The 17,883-nt window shown below is 41.2% G+C and overlaps 1 protein-coding gene and 2 non-coding genes across 3 annotated transcripts in view; 2 read left to right on the plus strand and 1 right to left on the minus strand.

Moving 5' to 3' along the window:
- The window catches only part of LOC135195037 (BLOC-1-related complex subunit 5-like), a 579,421-nt gene that overhangs the window by 280,835 nt on the left and 280,703 nt on the right, over window positions 1–17,883 (minus strand).
- LOC135195116 (U5 spliceosomal RNA) lies at window positions 261–381 on the plus strand. The gene has a single exon (XR_010310081.1). It is a non-coding gene; the product is annotated as a U5 spliceosomal RNA (small nuclear RNA).
- Window positions 17,608–17,729, plus strand: LOC135195134 (U5 spliceosomal RNA). Its single transcript, XR_010310098.1, has one exon. It is a non-coding gene; the product is annotated as a U5 spliceosomal RNA (small nuclear RNA).

Raw genomic sequence — 17,883 nt, forward strand, 5'->3', positions numbered from 1 at the left:
TTGTTCAAGACGACTAAGAGAGGTTATCCATGGACGATACTCCCTTTGATATGTTAATTTATAGTTATTTCACATGAAAATCGCTTTTCTCTTACAATGTCAAGCTTGTTTATATGTTATAGGTTTTGCAAAATTTCTAGAATTACAAATGATTAGTTAAAAGGATTGAACATTTCTACAAATGTACTTTTTGTATAAAACTACGTCCACTAGCCGTCATCAGTCAGGGAAAGGAGAACGGCGAAAGATCTGTGGTCAGGTAGCTCTGGCTTCCCTTCAAAACGCATAAATCTTTCGCCTTTTACTAAAGATTTCCGTGGAGGGGAGCAACTCAATGAGTCTGTAAACCAGTTTTTACTGCGGTCTACCTTAAGTAGACCCTATAAGATTTCATAAGGAGTGGATACAAATTTCTAATTGTTGTTAAGAAGTTTGAGTGCAATTTAATGTGGATGCCTGATCAGACAGCATCTCGCCAATCACAGCTGTTTACACAAATTAGAATTCAGCGTTTCTCAACCTGGGGTGCTGAAATCAATTTCAGGGGGTGCTGCAGAAAGTCTCATATGTTGTGGCAGTAAAATATCAGAGTTTCTGTAGTGAAGGATTACGTTTGGACAAATGTATTTTTAATGCATTTTTTTAAATTCAATAACATTTAACCTGATTTTCAGGTTAAAGTTTATAAAAAAAAACTAGTACATAAGCAACAACACAAATCGCATTGATGAGTATTTTTTATTGAGTTTGTCCATGATCTTTCCTTTATTTTCTTGTTGTTTTTTTCCAATGCTATTGCCATAATTACTGTTTTTGTTTTGGAGAATGAACCAAATATATGGTCAAGATGTACTGCGCTTTTCTTTATCCTTGTAGTAACTAGGTGTTAACCAATAGTAGGGGGTGCTGGACTGCTTTGGCCTGACCAAAATGGGTGCTGAGGTCCAAAAATGTTAAGAAACGCTGAACTAGATGCATATATATAGGTGACTTATTGTTGTTCATGTCAAAAAATAGCCATTTAACAATATAGTTAATACTAAAGGTGATACAGAGGTCATTGGAACATGATTAAAACTAAAATAATAAATCATTGTTTGGGTTTTTACTAAAGATATAAATATGGTAAGTGGCATTACATTTCACATACATATTTAAAGAAATATCACAATGACGGCACATGTAACAGACAATGTGATTAATATTAACATACTGAGATTCCTTTAGGCTTCAGTAACCAGCGACTAAAGTGTAGACGAAGTCCAGCACAAACGGTCTGTAACCGTGTGTTTCATAGACTTTCACTTCCTTTACAGAAAAATGCCCTGTGCCCAGACTTTGTCATCAAAATTTACACAACTTGTCAAAGGTGAAGAAATAGATTTAACAGTCAGAAATCATAGTATACCAATTGGCTAAACCACAAAATTTTTGGGAGTAGTATTTGATACTCGCTTACACTGGAAAACCCACAGAACATGTGTGAATTCAGAGTTTAAAAGAGGATCAAATCTAATAGCTGACTACGGCACTGGCCGGGAAAACTGAATGAAAGGCTATGGGTAGGGGGTAGGAAAAGGGGGGAGAGAGAGAGAGAGCATAGGGAAGGTAAGTGGTAGGGGGATGGAAAAAGAAAGGAAGAGGGATGGGTGGTGGAATTGGGCAGAGGAAAGGGGATGGGAGGGTGAGGGGAAGATAGAGGGGGAGGGAATGGGAAGGGGAAATTACATTTCTGTATTAGAAGAGAAAAATCATCTCCGCTGAACATGAGCCTGTCTCCCTTTCAACAACAGTCGAACCTGTTATCAATTATGTGAAATAAACTGCACAGCAAAGTGGAGGAGAATTGTGCAAGGATCTGTCCTCAACAAACTGCACAAATGTACTGATAACTCACTGCTGTACTATACTTTAGAAACTCCCCCTTCCTCTTCCCTCCCCCTACCCATGCCCGCCATTCAGTTTTCCTTGGCAGTGCCAGGTAGGTCACTAGTATATATATATTATATATATATATATAATTATATATATATATATATATATATATATATATTATATATATATATATATAATATATAGCTATAAACCATCCTCGATCAAAGCCCTATATGATAATTTTTGTTTGGTTTAATTTCCGTCAAGCTGTTTAGCCGTGATTGAATGACAGACAGACAAATGGACATAACGCCCATTATAATATTATTATGTTTCTTACCCTCTTTCTTCTCCTGACACCCCCTTTACTCTCCCTCTCACTCTCTCTCTCTCTGTCACACTCTTACCCAACCCCAACCCCCTTTGGTGCCATTGATGTCTTACCCCCACAGTATTCGATAGTAAGTCATAATTAGTAGTATACCGAAAATTGCTACCTATGCCAAAAATTAGGTGTGATTCATTCTTGTAGAGAGTCTTCTCTATTTTTTCTGATGACGGCTTTTCATTGTTGCATATACTGGCGAGCAACGAACTAAACGTCATGGTAAAATTCGGTTGAGTCATTTGGTTTGGTTTATTTATTGCTTATACAATTCTCTCTCTCTCTCTCTGCTCTCTCTCTCTCTCTCTCTCTCTCTCTCTCTCTCTCCAACCTTCGTATCTTCTAAGGGGACTGAATTCCAGTGGCGAGTCCTTCTTATATCGTGTTGTTGTGGGCTCTTGAGTACGGTCTAGAGAACCTCTCCGGCAGGTCGAGTTTTCATTGGTTCCTGGGAAGGTGACTCGTACGGCGAGCGTTTATGAGTTGCAAACATTCTGAGGTGGGGGATATCACTGGGAGCCTCTTGATTGGCTTCTACTTAAGTGACATCACCCTTGGTATTAATCTCAATAATGTGCTTCATGTCTGGTGTTGTTTGTTCCATGCACGCTGGTACTTTCTTTGAGGGGAGGGGCGTGGTCCTCCTCTCACCGTGACTGGTTTTTCCGTTTCCCGCCAGGTCTTTCGCCACCGGTCTTTTTGCCGCAGGTCTTTTCGCCGTTAGCATTTTTTGACGTGAGGATTTTCGGACGCAGAATTGAAAAAAAAACCATCAACTGCCTGAAAGAAAAAAAAAACCGAAAAGAGTAGATAAACAAAATGATTGATTTTGAGGGAGCAAGATACGAAAGTTTCTCTGATGTTTTTCCTAGTGCAAACGTAACCAAAAATATATTTGAACATAGGCCAAAAATAATTTATTTAGAAAAGTAGTTGATTTTGGCCATAACGTGCGTTACCAAACGGACAGTGAATTCAAACACTTTGGTGAAATGCTTTGCAGCACTTGCTTTTTCGCCTCCTAGCGACGTCATTGACGGGTTTGAGGAACTAGTCGACAATGACGATTTGCCTCAAGACCTGATATCATATTTCGAAACCAATTACATTGGTGGTGTAAGAAACTCCCCCTTCCTCTTCCCTCCCCTACCCATGCCCGCCATTCAGTTTTCCTTGGCAGTGCCAGGTAGGTCAACTATATATATATATATATATATATATATATATATATATATATATATATATATATATATATATATATATATATATATATATAATATATATAGCTATAAACCATCCTCGATCAAAGCCCTATCTGATAATTTTGTTTGGTTAATTCCGTCAAGCCGTTTAGCCGTGATTGAATGACAGACAGACAAATGGACATAACGCCCATTATAAATATTATTATGTTTCTTACCCTCTTCTTCTCCCTGACACCCCCTGTACACTCCCTCTCACTCTCTCTCTCTGTCACACTCTTCCAACCCCAACCCCCTTTGGTGCCATTGATGTCTTACACAGTATTCGATAGTAAGTCATAATTAGTAGTATACCGAAAATTGCTACCTATGCCAAAAATTAGGTGTGATTCATTCTTGTAGAGAGTCTTCTCTATTTTTTCTGATGACGGCTTTCTCATTGTTGCTTAGACTGGCGAGCAACGAACCAAACGGCGTGGTAAAATTCGATTGAGACATTTGGTTTATTATTGCTTATTTTCATCTCTATTCTCTCTCTCTCTCTCTCTCGCTCTCTCTACTCTCTCTCCAACGCGACGTTTCTTCCTGATCCACAGGACATTATCAAAGCGATGACTGCTGAGGGACTGAATTCCAGTGGTTGTTGTTTTAGATTAAGCTGGCTTTATGCCAGCACGGGCTCTTGCTCAAGAGCAGCCCGTAGAAAATTTCAGTGGTTCTTGTTTTTGATTAAGCTGACCTTGTGTCAACACGGGCTCTTGCTCACAGAGCAGCCCGTAAACCTTTCAGCGGCGAGTCCTTCTTCTTATATCTTGATGTTGTCTCTTGAGTACGGTCTAGAGAACCTCTCCGGCAGGTCGCGTTTTCATTGGTTCCTGGGAAGGTTACTCATACGGCGAGCGTTTATGAGTTGCAAACCTTCTCAGGTGGGGGATATCACTGGGAGGCTCTTGATTGGCTTCTACCTAAGTGACATCATAATGTGCTTCACGTCTGGTGTTGTTTGTTCCATGCACGCTGGTACTTTCGTTGGGGGGGGGAAAGGGGCGTGGTCCTCCTCACACCATGACCGGTTTTTCTGCCGCAGGTCTTTTCGCCGTTAGCACTTTTTGACGTGAGGATTTTTGGCCGCAGAATTGAAAAAAAAAACCATTAACCGCCTGAAAGAAAAAAAGACTGAAAAGAGTAGATATACAAAATGATTGATTTTGAGAGAGCAAGTTACGAAAATTTCTCTGATGTCTTTCCTAGTGCAAACGTAACCGGATGCTTATTCCATTAGCCAAAAACAAATATGTTTAGAAAAGTAGTGATTTTGGCCATTAACGTGCGTTACCAAACGGACAGTGAATTCAACACTTTGGTGAAATGCTTTGCAGCACTTGTTTTTCTGCCTCCTAGTGACGTCATTGATGGGTTTGAGGAACTAGTCGACAATGACGATTTGCCTCAAGACCTGATATCATATTTCGAAACCAATTACATTGGTGGTGTAAGAGGCAGAGGACCTTGTCGACGGAGAGTTGCTCCAACATTTCCAGTGAAACTGTGGAATGTTTATGAAAGGACATTGAACAATTTACCTAACACCAACAACAGCGTTGAAGGGTTCCATAACGCAATGCAAAGTTCGGTAACAAACACACCCAAATATCGGGAAATTACTCACAATTTTAAAACAGGAAGAGTATCTGGCTAGGAAGAAAGAACTGACATTGAACGGGGCGAAGCACCGTACAAGAAGAAAACTTACAAAGATGTTTATTTACGAATTCTGAACGTAAACTTTATTATTTACGGTGTATCGCAATGAATATGCATTCATTTTGATATTGAAAAGAAAATTAAACTTTTTATTTCCTTTTTAAATATGATGCTACTGTACAATGAAATATCAATGTTGAATTGCACTTTATATTTTAAATGAATAGGACTTTGTACTTTTAATAAATAAATGAATAAAGTTTGTACTTTATAATCTTTATTTACTTTCCTTTTCAGTAAGAATTAGTACCTAAAACTTATGAAATACAATATTTATTGCTATATGGATAAGAGAGAGAGAGAGAGAGGATTTAATATTATGGCCACTGGCAGTTTAAACACTGCTAGTTTAAAATATCAAAGTATTGAAGCTAGTTGTAATGTATTTTTTTTAACGCTTGTTGTTTTGAAATGTTTATAGTATTGAAACTACTTGTAACGTAATTATTTAAATGAATAAATGAAAAGAGATGATTATCAAGATAGAGAGAGTGTGTGTTTCTTGGGTAATTTTGTTCTCTACTCTTCGTTTTTTCTTTAATGGGCTTTTCTTTTTTCAATTCTGCGGCCAAATATCCTCACGGCAAAAAGTTCTAACGGCAAAAAAAACCTGCGGCAAAAGGACCGGGAGCGAAAATTCTTGTGGCGAAAAGACCTAGAAAACCTCCACACGTCGTTATCAGGAACACTTCTTGAGTGGTATTAAGGGAGGCTTTTGCTCAAGGATAAGCAGCGCTTCCAGGAGGGCGCAGACATCGTGGGGTCAGAGGCTCTCACGATGATTTTGACATTCCTGATGATGTCGTCTCTCGTGATGTCTTTATGGTGTACTGCAAGGGCGTGCTGCCTAATGGCGTCCTCCGGGGGTGGCAGGAGATCCTTTTAGACAGGCGCATCGTCGTCATGCTGATGTAAATCCAAGGGCATCCTTGGGCGGGGCATACGCATCGGTAGACAACGTTGGACTGCTTTAGGGGTCTCCTACGGGCGGGGAGGGGTTGTTCTTCATCAGGAGGTCCTTCGCACACTGATTCTTATAGTAAATAATGAGGGACACTTCCCTTCCTCCATAGGGTGGATGTGTTCCTCTTATTATTTTCTTCATAGCTGCTTCGTCCCTCCATTGTATTGGTGGTGCATGAAGGCTTTGTAGAAAAGTTTTATATCCTCCGGGGATTGGAATGTTCCTTCCTTTCTTCCTCCGTCATGTACCACTTGTCAAGGGCGGCTCATGTTTCTCGGTTTACGAGTTTATTCGAGTACCCATTATTAATCATCATCTGGGATGCTCCGTCGAGTTCGAGGTGCGTGTCCTGCCACATTGAACAGAGTGAGAGGGCCCTCCTGACGAAGGCCCTGACGTTGGTGGTCTTGAACTGCACAGGACACTTGGACAAAGTCCAAGGTTTGTAGCTTTGATGTAGACTGTTGTCATTAAGCTTCTGATTCATCTTCGTGACAAGGACATCGAGGAAGGGGAGCTGATCGTTGCTGCTATACTCGACGGTGAAGTTGAGTGCGCTGTGACGCAGGAACTGCTGTTGAAGGACTTCTACCTCATCCTCGGAGTCGGCTTGTTAGAAGATGTCATCGATATAGCGTCCATATGTGCGGTGATATCTTTGTTGCGAGAAGACCCTTTCTTCCACTTCTCCCATGTAGAAGTTAGCAAAGAGGACTCCTAAGGGGGACCCCATCGCTACACTGTCCTTTTGTTGGCACATCTGTCCTTGGTGGGTGGTGAAAGGGGCTCTCTTCGTACAGATATCCAGAAGGGTTCTTAACGAGTCTTCTGGGATGTTCGGGGGTCTCATATCGGGATTCTATTTACCCACTCCATGATGATCCCTATTGTCTCGTCGACTGGGATGTTGATGAAAAGGGACTCAACGTCTAAGGACGCCATGGTTCCCGCACTGGAGGAGTCGCGCATCTTCTCCAAAAATTCCACCGATGAGATGAGGCAGTACCTGAAGGGGATATATGGAGTTGAGAATTTTATTAAGGCATTTGGCCAGGGTGTAAGGTTGGGGGGGGGGGTGTTTTGACTGATGATTGGGCGTAGGGGGTTGCCTTCCTGTTTGATGGTCATCCATCGTTTGTCAGGATCTTCTTGGCTTCCAACTGCTGAATTGAGTTGAGGAGCATCTCGATCTCCAGGTGTTTCTTGTGTTTCTTCAGCTTCGACATGAAGTGGCAGTTTAGCCCGAGGTTTAATAGTTCATTTGTTCAGGGGTGGGCTGGTATGCAGTGAGGTTAATATACCGTGGTCTTTTCTAGGATGCGTAGCTTACCGCTGTTGAGGGCAACAAGTTTGCAGGTTACGCCCCTAAATCGGTCACACTTGTCTTCCTCGCTTAGGCAGGTAAGGCGCATTTAATTTCTTCGTAGGTAGGAGGCTCCTGCTGGTCCTCAGATCGGTCTGCTTGGTGGTGGTGGTCTCATGTAGGGGTGTGGTATCTGGTATTGTCATCAGGATCAGGGCAAACAGCTTCAACACGTATTTCCGCCCATTCTTCTCGCAGGCGGTGATGTTCCTCCTTCAGGGTCTTCAGATTGGCAGTCTTCTCTCGTAGTTGCTGCTGTAGGTCCTTTCTTCATTTCTTGCTGTGGGGTTGTGCAGCCTGATGTTTGTATATTTCAGAAGGAGACCCTCTCTTTAACATGTTTTGTTAAAAATGATTGCTGCTTTAGCACTATTAATCTGTAGAGAGTCTTCTCTATTTTTCTGGTGACTGCTTTCTCGTTGTTGCTAAGACTGGCAAGCAATGCACCAAAGGGCATGGTAAAATTCGGTTGGCATTTGTTTATTATCTCTCTCTCTCTCTCTCTCTCTCTCTCTCTCTCTTCTCTCTCTCCTTCTTATCTTGATGTTGCGGGCTCTCGAGTACGATCTAGAGAACCTCTCCAGCAGGTCGAGATGAAAGAGGCAGCCGCAGATCTGAAGAAGAGAGAAGACATCCCCGTAAGAAATGCAGACAAGATAGCCGTGTTTGTGCTCATCAGCACCTCAGAATACTTCGAGAAACTCAGCGCCATCTTGTCTGTGTCTCCAAGTTCAAGAGACTTATGAAGAACCCGACGGAAGACCTCAAACGCGATGCCAACCGGGTCATCACAACTGTGAATGCCGCTACACGTGAAGACCACAAGGAAGGCAAACCCCTTACACCCGATCATCAGCCAAACGCCCACCCCAACCCTTACGCCCTGGCCAAACGCCTTAATAAAATTCTTACACCATATATCCCGACCAGGTACTGCCTCACCTCATCAGTGGAATTTTGGAGAAGATGTGCGACTCCTCCGGTGCGGGAACCACGGTGTCCTTAGACGTTGAATCCATTTTCACCAAAATCCCAGTTGATGAGACAATAGGGATCATCATGGAGCGGGTATATATGAATCCCGATATGAGACCCCCAAACATCTCAGAAGACTCGTTAAGATCCCTTCTGGATATCTGTACGGAGAAAGCCCCTTTCACTACCCACCAAGGACAGATGTACCGCCAAAAGGATGGCGTAGCGATGGGGTCCCCCTTAGGAGTCCTCTTTGCTAACTTCTACATGGGAAAAGTAAGGAAGAAAGGGTCTTCTCGCAACATAGATGTCCCCGCACATATGGACGCTATATCGATGACATCTTTGTACAAGCCGACTCCGAGGATGAGGTAGTAGCCGTTCAACAGCAGTTCCTGCGTCACAGCGCACTCAACTTCACCATCGAGTATAGCAGCAACGATCAGCTCCCCTTCCTCGACGTCCTTGTCACGAAGATGAAGCAGAAGCTAATGACAACTGTCTACACAAAGCTACAAACCTTGGACTTTGTCTAAATGGAGATAGCGAGTGTCCAGCGCAGTTCAAGACCACACCTCAAACTCGAACCGAGCATCCCAGATGCTGATTAATAATGGGTACTCGAATAAACTCGTAAACCAAGAAACACAAGCTGCCCTTGACAAGTGGTACATGACAGAGAAAGAGAGAAGGAACATTCCACCCCGGCAGGAGGATATAAAACTTTTCTACAAAGCCTTCATGCACCACCAATACAAGGAGGACGAGCAGCAGCCATGAAAATAATATAGGAAACATGTCCGCCCTATGGAAGGAAAGAGAGTGTCCCTCATTATTTACTATAAGAATCGCTGTATGAAGGACCTCCTGATTAAGCACAACCCCTCCCCATTGTTATTGATACGTATGCCCCGCCGAGGATTGCCCTAGGATTTACATAGGCATGACGACAATGCGCCTGTCTAAAAGGATCTGCCACCACCAGGAGGGCGCCATTAGGCAGCACACCCTTGCAGTACACCAGAAAGACATCACAAGAGACTATATCATCAGGAATGTCAAAATCATCAGGAGAGCCCCGACCCCACGACGTACTGCGCCTCCTGGAAGTGCTGCTTATCCTTGAGCAAAAGCCTCCCCTTAATACCACTCAAGAAGTGTTACTGATACAACTCAAGATACGAAAGCAAATAAGAACAATTTACGGCTCTACATACGAAAATTGTTCAAGATACGAAAGGTTGTTGCTGTTAAGTCCGAGATTCGCCCGGACCACCGATAACAATTTTGAAACTTGTGCGCCGCAACTGAGTAGACTCGCCACCATCCTCCCACTCTCCCATTGGTTCCTGATGCTAGTCACCATCATGAGATCCTTCTCTCCTATTGGTCAGCATCCCTCCCCCCATGATGCATCTACGTAGCGGCATGCTTCTTCGGCCACTGCACGACATCATCGGTATCGTAAGCACGTGGTATTCGTTCGTTCTAACGATTTTGTTTATTAACATAAATTCGTTAGTGATTTCGTTGTAGTATACTTTATCGTGTGCGTGAGAACTTTACTACATATGTATACGTACTACATAACATAATTACGTACAGTATACGTAGTCATGGGTCCCAAGAAAGTTGAAATTCATGGAAAGAAGAGGATGCTCTCTTTGGAGACGAAGATGGAGATTATCAAGAAGTATGAAGCTGGTATGCGATTGAGTGTGATCGCCAAGGAATACGGCCGAAATGATCCGTCGACAATAGGCACCATCCTTAAGCAGAAGAATGTCATCAAAGCAGCTACACCTTCCAAGGGCGTCACTATTTGTCCAGCAAGAGGACCCACGTGCATGATGAAATGGAAAGGCTTCTTTTTGTCTGGATAAAAGACAAAGAATTCGCTGGTGATACGGCAATCTGCCACAAGGCCAGCGCTATTTTCGGCGATTTGATTGCCAGACTGAAGACAACGGAGGAGAAGGGACATCAACGCCAACCCAGACTTCAAGGCTTTGCATGGGTGGTTCGAGAAATTCTGTAAACGGACTGGCATCCATTCAGTGGTGCGGCATGGGGAGGGGGACCAGATGGACACGAAAGCGGCTGAAGCCTTTAAAAAGACGTAAAGTATAAAAAAGTATTAAAAAAAAATGTAAATTTAAAAAAAAAGACAAAAAAAAAATGTTTTTAAAATTTTAAGTTTCGTGTAAAGTTAAGCGTTACAGTTTGTTAATGTGTTTTCGTAAAGTTTAGTTTATGTTTTACTTACATTTTTTTTATGTGTTTCGTAAAGTTAAGTGTACGTACGTATCTGCCGTTTGTCCTCCTCCTCTGTCGCCACTTTGGAGAGATAGCCTCACTTGAAAGGTAAGCTCCCACATTTTACTACATGTACGTTCAGCATTTCTTGTATACCATGTACACTAATACACGTTCTTTACAAGGTATTATTACGCAGTATGTATTAAGTTAGGTATTGAATGGTCGAAATTTTTGTAGTATTTCTTTGTTTATTGGTCAATTTAGCTTTATTATGACATGTACTGGGGTGTTTTTGGAGGGCTTGGACCGGATTAGCCATTTTACATGTAAAATGCGGTCCAAGATATGAAAAGCTCATGATAACGAAGGCTACCTCGAAACGGATTAATTTCGTATCTGGAGTACCACTGTATTGTGCTAGAGACTTTCCGTTTGTTGCAAAATGAAGGTAATTGATTGAGTTTTAGCTTACAATTGCATTTTTCGACTATTTCGGTCGAGTGGAAATTGACCGAATGTCGAATTATTTTTATTTATCGTGATTTAAATGCAAATATTTCAAAAATAATAAAAGCTATGACCATGAGTTATTTTTTTTTGTACCCTACATGAAATTGCGCACATTTTCATTTATAGAACTCTATATAACGGCTAATATGAAACGGCTCAAATATTACGACAATGTGACTCAAGCATTTCGGAGATACTGCGCGTGGAGGGAAGGAAAATGTTTTTTCAAAAATTCACCATAAATCGGAATATTGTGCTAGAGACTTCCAATTTGTTTCAAAGTGAAGATAAATAATTGAATATTACTAGAATGTAACAGTTCAGCTTACAATTGCGTTTTTTACCATTTCTGTCGAGTCAAAGTTGACCGAATGTCGAATTTTTTCTAATTATCGTGATTTTATGTGCAAATATTTAAAATATGATGAAAGCTACGAAAATGAGTTATTTGTTGTTGTATCCTACATGAAAAATTGCGCACATTTTCATATATAGAACTCTATATAACGGCTAATATGAAACGGCGCAAATATTTCGAAAATGTGACTCAAGCATTTCGGAGATTTGACGCCGAGATACCGCGCGCGGACATAAGGAGAAAGTTTTTTTTTTTAATTCACCATAAATCGAAATATTATTGTGCTAGAGACTTCCAATTTATTTCAAAATGAAGATAAATGATTGAGTATTACTAGACTGTAAAAGTTGTAGCTTACAATTGCGTTTTTTACCATTTTGGTCGAGTCAAAGTTGACGAATGTCTAATTTTTCCTAATTATCGTGATTTATATGCAAATATTTCAAAACTGTTGAAAGCTATGACCATGAGTTATTTGTTGTTGTATCCTACATGTAATTGCGCACATTTTCATATATAGAACTCTATATATTGGCTAATATGAAACGGCGCAAATATTACGACAATGTGACTCAAGCATTTCGGAGATTTGCCGCCAAAATACTGCACACAGAAGGAAGGAAAAAGATTTTTCAAAAATTCACCATAAATCAAAATATTGTGCTAGACACTTCCAATTTGTTTTAAAATGAAGATAAATGATTGAATATTACTAGAATGTAACAAATTTAGCTTACAATTGCGTTTTTCGACCATTTCGGTCCAGTCAAAGTTGACCGATGTCGAATTTTTTCTAATTATCGTTATTTATATGCAAATATTTCAGAAATGATAACAGCTACGACTATGAGTTATTTTTTTATGTATTCTACATGAAATTTCGCACATTTCTATAGAACTCTATATAAAGGCTAATATGAAACAGCGCAAATATTACGACAATGTTACTCGAGCATTTCGGAGATTTGCCGCCGAGATACTGTGCGCGGAAGGAAGGAAAACATTTTTTTTTTTAATTTACCATACATCAAAATATTGTGCTAGAGACTTCCAATTTGTTCAAAATGAAGATAAATGATTTAATATTACTTGAATGGTAGATTTTTTGTTTACCCAAATATATATATATATATATATATATTTATAATATCTATATATATATATATATAATATTAATATATATAATAATAATTAATTATAATTATTATAAGTTAAAATTATAGTATATATATTATATATATCATATTACTTATATATATATATATATTATAAATCTATATATATAATATATTACAATATATATATATATATATATAGATATATATATATATTATATATATATATATATAAATATATATATATATTAAATATAATAAATATATATATATATATTATATATATATATATATATATATATATATATATATATATACTATAATACATTTTTTTGTTCTGGTATGAATACATAACTAAAAGGAATGCAGGTGAAAAACTTTTTGCATAAAATGTCATAGTATAAAAAACAAATAGATATATAAAAATTTGTAATAAATATAAAAACTAAATCTAAAATCAATACAGAATACTCACTCATTATCCGACTCTTCTATCTATTCATGTTGTCTCCCTCCTCCATTGAAGAGTCTTGCATTTTTTCCTCTCGACATGACGAGGTACAGGTGAAGGAGGGATACGTGCACGCCCATTACTGCTGATGGGCAGCAGATAAGGGTGGTCCTACTCCTTCTGCCATTGCATATGGCACACCCGGCACCATTTTTGCCTGCACCCTTGTAGGAGCTCCAGTGTGTGATCCCCTGGCTGCAGCCGACACACAGTGTCCACTATCCGACGAGAAGTCGTTATCTGAGCACGGGCGGGATCATCAAGGGTGGCGGCATCAGGGGCAAAGGCAGCAGGGGCAGTGGCAGCAGCTGCAGGAGCAGGGCGACCGAAGTTGGCCCTCCTAACATCTGTCCTTTTCTCTAGGGCAGATCTGGAGCTCGGGCCAGGGGGCCGGTGATGGAAGTGGGACAACCTCCGGGGGTCGGAATTGTACCCACTGTAGAGGATGTAGGCATTCTGGAGGGCCAACTGAAGTATGTATTTGAGGAGCTTCTGTGTCCACCTCCTGGTTCTTCTGGCAAAGGGATAATACTGGATGAGTTGATCAAAGAGATCAACTCCCTCCCATGTGCCTGTTGTAGTGCTCAATGACAATAGGCCGCTGGACACGAAACTCCTCATACGTAAAACTCGGCCCTACCGATGTATCTTCTTCGCTGGGACGACCTCTTCTTGGATAGGCTCATGACTCGTCGTAATCATGGGAACGAGTCGGGACCCCATTTCAACAGATGACGAAAACAGCTCCCTTCCACCGCCACTGTCTCTCCTCTTTCCAGATGTTGAAGCTGGCTAGCAAACCTCTTGAGGACATTCGGGGCCCCATGCACCAACTGAAGGGTACCACTGACGTGCACACCTGCTTCATACAGTTCCTGGGCCAGGGATACCGAGTTATAATAATTATCAATAAACAGGTGGTATCCCTGGTTACGGAAACGATCCAGAAGACCGAACACAGTGTCACGCAGCGTGGAGAAGACGCCGGAATACACTGATAGTCCACGGATGTATCCAGTGTTGGACTCCATAATAAAAAAAAGTTTCACTCCATATTTCTTTGGCTTCTTGGGTTGTACACTTTTATGCTAAGACGTCTTTTGTAGGCATCATCCCCTCATCCAAAGAAATGGTTCTTGCCAGGAACCACTAGAAACTTGCCCCACCATTCACGGAATGTAATCCCAACACTGGGCGGACTAAGATGAGGTGATTGGGGTTATTCCGGGGTATGGCCCTTCAGTTGAAGGCGTTGAAATACATATGTCCAATGCCAGGAAACTATCACGGGCCATAATGCTGGGCACATTGGGCGTACTTAAACAAAAAATTCCACCTGCAATATATCCCAAAAAATGCGCCTTGTCCATGAGGTTGCAGCCCCGCCAGCAATACGACAACGTCGTCTGTAGTTCATCACGGCAGTACGAGTGTAGTCTGCCATCTCTGCTACCAGGTATTCCAGCAATTCCCACGTAAGGAACAGCTGAATGAACCCCAGAGCAGTGAGAGGAACAGGTATGGTGAGCCCAGGTGCTGCCAGTGAATGGGTGCATGTTAGGTGGGGGTGGGGTCGTCCGACCACCCCTCAGTATCTCGGACGAACGGCCTCACCTTGGCTGGCACGAGTCTGACCTTCTACTTGGCCCATGGCGCGCACCCTCGCACGTGCTAGGGCACAGTTTCGCACTCGAAACCCCCCACTGGCCCATCTCCCTCACTTAGGCCCTCACTTTCTGTGTCATCATCAACAACAAAACTAAACGACGACAACTCCTCCTCCTTTCCTCCTCCTCCTCCTCCTCCTCAGACTCCCCCTCATACGCACTAAAACTACTAAACTCCAACTCACTTTCATCCGGTGACCCTCGTACGAACATTGGGGGCAAATATTCATCATCACTAACATCGGGAGTGATGTCCTCGTCACTAGATGACCAACCGCCATCAAAATGAGGACTTGCGACCTGCTCCCGATCAAACTCCAACAAGTAATCGTCTATGTCCTTTGGTTTGAGGCCTCCCAAATGCCTACAAATTCCCCTCAGGACACCCCAATGCTTCCTAGGGGTTGTAGAAGGCACACGAGGCACACAATGTGGTGCTTCAACACTTTCGGCCACACGAGGCCGCACGGAACGGTGTTGAGGAGCTAGGTCATCTTGGGTGCTTGGTCCCTCACCAGCATCCAAGTCCAAAAAATTCTCACACGATTCCTCCCGAGAGGTAAAAACGTGCTTTTTGTGCTCCATTCAACATTCCAGAACATCTCTACGTACGTCTTGTACCACCACAAATACTCAAACTCTCGCAAAAAGTTCGGCAAAACACGATGCGGCAAAAGATCGCACTCGGACGAGGCATCGCTGATGCTTGCTGGTGCGAGAAGGAAAGCAATTTCGCGCATGCGCACCTGGGTAACGCTTGTAAACAAAACAACGCTTGATCCGTGAGCTCCCAGCATCCCTCAAGGCGTGTGATTCCAAAGTTTTTGCCTAGTAGGCCTATAACTACTTTTCCGCAAATTTAAAAAAAAACTATTTTGCGTTGACATACCACACGTCGATTGAGCACCCGACAGACAATTTTCGTTGACGTTTAATATGTCCAATAGCGTTTTAAGGGTTAACAGCTCTCCTAGCGCTGGCCTGAAGGATTAATTTTTTCTTTGTGGCTGGGAACCATTCGGTAACTTAGCAATATGACCTACAGCTTATTGTGGGATCCGAACCACATTATATCAAGATATGAATTTTTAATCACCAGAAAGAATTTCCTCTGATTCCTCACTGATGGCTGCGTGAAGTGAACTCAGGCTACCAGATTGATAGTCGAGTATGCAACCCACTTGTCCAGTGAGGAACCCAATAAGTATAACTTAGTTTTACCAGACCACTGAGCTGATTAACAGCTCTCCTAAGGCTTGGCACAAGGATTAGATTTTTTATGTGGCTAGGAACCAATTGGTGTTGTAAGGCCCATCCACACTCTCAATGAACTCTGTTCGATGTGACGTCTGAAGCGGAGAAACAGGGGATAAGGTTCTGACTTTTCCCACTTGATGTCTCATCGAACAAAGTTCGTCAGGCAAAGCTCGACTGTGTAGATGGGGCTTTAGTAATGTGATTCGAACCACATTATATCGAGAAATTCATTTCTAATCACCAGAAATAAATTTCTCTGATTCCACTTTGGCAGTTTCAGGAAGTGAACTCAGGTTACCAGATTGGTAAATGAGTACAGAACCCACACTCGTCCAGTGAGGAACACGTCTATGTATAAGCCATACTCGTCTGACACATGGGCACTTAGTAAACAGCCCACATGGCACGACTCCTGAGTGCTGAGAATACAATAACAGTCAGACGTGTAGTGTATATGTTCAAAGTATGACCAGTAGTGATTGTTACCTTTTTGTAATAAATCGGAGAAATTTCAGTCATTCCAATTAATATGGCCATGAAGAGATGTAATTTAGTTAATAAAATATAAGTTCAAGTATAGACCATTTAATGAATTCTACAAACAAAATTATTAAATGCTACATAACTTATTCAGATTTTATTTTTTTTATGTATGCATGAATACATTAGTAAATGTATTTATTATATGCATGTGTTCCAGTGTTAGTGTTTGTGTACCTTTGTGAAGTTTTTTGTTTAATTTTTACTCATTCATCGTCAGACCGAATTAACTATTCAGTCCCAGTTCTAATCCTTCAGGACAGCTCTATGAGAGCTGAGTCAGCTTAGTTGCCAGGTTAAACTACTTTCTAATAATAATAATAAATACACAACTTTTAGACAAAGCTCATCATGTTTTTCAGGGACTTAGTTATAAGCTGTCCTCATATTCCACTTAGGAAAATTGGAAAAGAAAATGATAATTTCTGGTTTTAAAAACATTGGAAACAATTAAGGTTGGTTGATTGATTTGAGTTAAATTGACTTCAGGCTGGTAATGGCAAGTGTTTTAAGTGTGAATGGGTATAGGAGACCTGATGTGGACCCTTAGACAATTGCTTTAGTGTTACCGACCCTTGGACTTTGCCTGGTGTTTTTGTTCAAGACGACTAAGAGAGGTTATCCATGGACGATACTCCCTTTGATATGTTAATTTATAGTTATTTCACATGAAAATTGCTTTTCTCTTACAATGTCAAGCTTGTTTATATGTTACAGGTTTTGCAAAATTTCTAGAATTACAAATGATGTCGTTAAAAGGATTCGAACATTTCTACAAATGTACTTTTGTATAAAAACTACGCCCTTCCCACTAGCCGTCATCAGTCAGAGAAAGGAGAACGGCGAAAGATCTGTGGTCAGGTATCTCTGGCTTCCCTTCAAAACGCATACAATCTTTCGCCTTTTACTAAAGATTTCCGTGGAGGGGAGCAACTCAATGAGTCTGTAAACCAGTTTTTACTGCGGTCTACCTTAAGTAGACCCTATAAGATTTCATAAGGAGTGGATACAAATTTCTAATTGTTGTTAAGAAGTTTGAGTGCAAAATTTAATGTGGATGCCTGATCAGACAGCATCTCGCCAATCACAGCTGTTTACACAAATTAGAATTCAGCGTTTCTCAACCTGGGGTGCTGAA

This window comes from Macrobrachium nipponense, chromosome 15 (genome assembly GCF_015104395.2).
Source record: "Macrobrachium nipponense isolate FS-2020 chromosome 15, ASM1510439v2, whole genome shotgun sequence".
Classification (NCBI taxonomy): domain Eukaryota; kingdom Metazoa; phylum Arthropoda; class Malacostraca; order Decapoda; family Palaemonidae; genus Macrobrachium; species Macrobrachium nipponense.